Raw genomic sequence first — 4105 nt, 5'->3', positions numbered from 1 at the left:
CTCATCATGGACTGTGATGGATTTATGAATGAAATCTGAAAATGAAAATGAGATTCAAAGTCAATTTGTTGCTGGTTTTCACTCATATTTGTTTTCTTGGCTGGCTTCCTAGGTTGGTTAGTTGGCAAGTTGGGTTGGGTTGGCTTGGGTTGGGTTGCTAGGCCATGGCTGGCATCATTACCATATTTTTCCTACTACCAAAAACAACAACCATAACAATAACAAGTAAAAGCGTGCTAAGTTCGGCCGGGCCGAATCTTATATACCCTCCACCATGGATCGCATATGTCGAGTTCTTTTCCCGGCATCTCTTCTTAGGCAAAAAAAGGATATAAGAAAAGATTTGCTCTGCTTTTAGAGCGATATCAAGATATGGTCCGGTTTGGACCACAATTAAATTATATGTTGGAGACCTGTGTAAAATGTCAGCCAATTCGAATAAGAATTGCGCCCTTTGTGGGCTCAAGAAGTAAAATAGAGAGATCGATTTATATGGGAGCTGTATTCGGCTATGGACCGATTCAGACCATAATAAACACGTATGTTGATGGTCATGAAAGAATCCGTCGTACAAAATTTCAGGCAAATCGGATAACAATTGCGACCTCTAGAGGCTCAAGAATTCAAGATCCCAGATCGGTTTATATGGCAGCTATATCAGGTTATGGACCGATTTGAACCATATTTGGCACAGTTGTTGTACATCATAACAAAATACTACGTGCCAAAACTCATTCAAATCGGATAGGAATTGCGCCCTCTAGAGGCTCAAGAAGTCAAGACCCAAGATCGGTTTATATGGCAGCTATATCAGGTTATGGAACGATTTGAACCATACTTGGCACAGTTGTTGGATATCATAACAAAACACGTCGTGCAAAATTTCATCCCAATCGGATGAGAATTGCGCAATCTAGAGGCTCAAGAAGTCAAGACCCAAGATCGATTTATATGGCAGCTATATCAGGTTATGGCCCGATTTGAACCGTACTTGGCACAGTTGTTGGATATAATAACAAAACACGTCGTGCAAAATTTCATCCCAATCGGATGAGAATTGCGCACTCTAGAGGCTCAAGAAGTCAAGTCCCAAGATCGGTTTATATGGCAGCTATATCAGGTTATGTACCGATTTCAACCATACTTGGCACAGTTGTTGGATGTCATAACAAAACACTTGGTGCAAAATTTCATCCCAATCGGATTAGAATTGCGCCCTCTAGAGGCTCAAGAAGTCAAGATCCAAGATCGGTTTATATGGCAGCTATATCAGGTTATGGACCGATTTCAACCATACTTGGCACAGTTGTTGGATGTCATAACAAAACACGTCGTGCAAAATTTCATCCCAATCGGATGAGAATTGCGCACTCTAGAGGCTCAAGAAGTCAAGACCCAAGATCGGTTTATATGGCAGCTGTATCAGGTTATGTACCGATTTGAACCATACTTGGCACAGTTGTTGGATATAATAACAAAACACATCGTGCAAAATTTCATCAAAATCGGATAAGAATTGCGCACTCTAGAGGCTCAAGAAGTCAAGACCCAAGATCGGTTTATATGGCAGCTGTATCAGGTTATGGACCGATTTGAACCATACTTGGCACAGTTGTTGGATGTCATAACAAAACACGTCGTGCAAAATTTCATCCCAATCGGATAAGAATTGCGCTCTCTAGAGGCTCAAGAAGTCAAGACCCAAGATCGGTTTATATGGCAGCTATATCAAAACATGGACCGATATGGCCCATTTACAATACCAACCGACCTACACTAATAAGAAGTATTTGTGCAAAATTTCAAGCGGCTAGCTTTACTCCTTCGGAAGTTAGCGTGCTTTCGACAGACAGACGGACGGACGGACGGACGGACGGACGGACGGACGGACGGACGGACGGACAGACGGACGGACATGGCTAGATCGACATAAAATTTCACGACGATCAAGAATATATATACTTTATGGGGTCTCAGACGAATATTTTGAGTAGTTACAAACAGAATGACGAAATTAGTATACCCCCCATCTTATGGTGGAGGGTATAAAAATAATGATAAGTAATTTTCCAAACAAACAACATTTAAAGGAGGAGCAAACAAAATAAACACCAATACCTACTCTTATGTAGAAAAAATGCATTCTTATGGTAGTGCACCTCAATCGAAGAGGAGTATGTTCCTGTTTTAGAATTTTTTTGTTGTTGAGCCTCAAAGACAACTCATATTAACGCATTCTTAGAATTTGTTTTTTTTTTTTCTTTGTGACAATCGGGTGTTTTGCATAAACACTGTCAACTGTAATTTTCATAGTTTTAAACCTTACCGCCCGAAAGTCTAGCAGTGATACCTCAATAAGGCTTGGATATATGTTTTTATAGCCCCCACTAAAGGATGGGGGTATACTAATTTCGTCTTTCTGTTTGCTACTCCTCGAAACAGTCGTCTGAGACCCCATAAAGCACATATATTCTTGACCGTCATGATATTTTAAGTCGAACCAGCCATGTCCGTCCGTCCGTCTGTCAATCGAAAGCACGCTAACTTTCGAAGCAGTAAAACTAGCCGCTTGAAATTTTGCACAAATAATTCTTATAAGTGTAGGTCGGTTGGAATTGTAAATGGACCATATCGGTTCATATTTTGATATAGCTGTCATATAAACCGATCTTGGGTCTTGATTTCTTGAGCCTCTAGAGGGCGCTATATTATCATATTTGGCTAAAATTTAGCACGATGTGTTTTTTATGACTTCCAAAAACTGTGCTAAGTACGGTGCAAATCGGTCCATAACCTGATATATTGGGTTGCCCAAAAAGTAATTGCGGATTTTTTAAAAGAAAGTAAATGCATTTTTGATAAAACTTAGAATGAACTTTAATCAAATATACTTTTTTGCACTTTTTTTCACAAGCAAGCTAAAAGTAACAGCTGATAACTGACAGAAGAAAGAATGCAATTACAGAATCACAAGCTGTAAAAAATTTGTCAACGCCGACTATATGAAAAATCCGCAATTACTTTTTGGGCAACCCAATAGCTGTCATATAAACCCATCTGGGATTTTGATTTCTTGAGCCTCTAGAGGGCGTAATTATTATCCAATTTGGCTGAAATTTTGAACAACGGCTTTTCGCATAACCTTCAACGTCTGTGTCAAATATGATCCAAATCGGTCTGTAGCCTGATACAGCTCCCATATAAACTGATCTCCCTATTTTACTTCTTGAGCCTCTTGAGGGCGCTATTCCTATCCGATTTGAATGAAATTTTGCATGACGTGCTTTTTTATGACTTCCAATATGATATTATCCGATTCGGCCAAAATTTGGGACAGTGAGTTGCGTTAGGCCTTTTGACATATTTCTTTGATTTGGCCCTGATCGGTTCAGATTTGGATATAGCTGACATATAGACCGATCCTCCGATTTAGGGTCTTAGGCCCACAAAAGCAACATTTATTGTCCGATTTTGCTGAAATTCGGGACAGTGAGTGGTCTTGGGCATTTCGACATCTTTCTTCAGTTTGGCCCAGATCGGTCCAGATTTGGATATAGCTGCCATATAGACCGATCCTCCGATTTATGGTCTTAGGCCCATAAAAGCCACATTTTTTATCCAATTTTGTTGAAATTTTGGACAGTGAGTTGCGTTGAGCCCTTCGACATCCTTCGTCAATTTGGCCCAGATCGTTTCAGATTTGGATATAGCTGCCATATAGACCGATCCTCCGATTTATGGTCTTAGGCCCATAAAAGCCACATTTTTTATCCGATTTTGTTGAAATTTTGGACAGTGAGTTGCGGTGGGCCTTTCGACATCCTTCGTCTATTTGGCCCTGATCGGTTCAGATTTGGATATAGCTGCCATATAGACCGATCTCTCGATTTAGGGGTTTGAGCCCATAAAAGCCACATTTATTATCGGATTTTGCTGAAATTTTGGACAGTGAGTTGCGATGAGCCCTTCGACATCCTTCGTTAATTTGGCTCAGATCGGTCCAGATTTGAACATAGCTGCCAGATGGGCCAATCACCCGATTTAAGGGTTTGGGCCCATAAAAGGCGCATTTTTTGTCCAATGTCGCTGAAATTTGGAACAGTGA

The sequence above is a fragment of the Stomoxys calcitrans genome, chromosome 1 (assembly GCF_963082655.1).
Source record: "Stomoxys calcitrans chromosome 1, idStoCalc2.1, whole genome shotgun sequence".
Lineage (NCBI taxonomy): Eukaryota > Metazoa > Arthropoda > Insecta > Diptera > Muscidae > Stomoxys > Stomoxys calcitrans.
The sequence above is the reverse complement of the archived record's forward strand: the minus strand, read 5'-3'. Positions refer to the sequence as shown.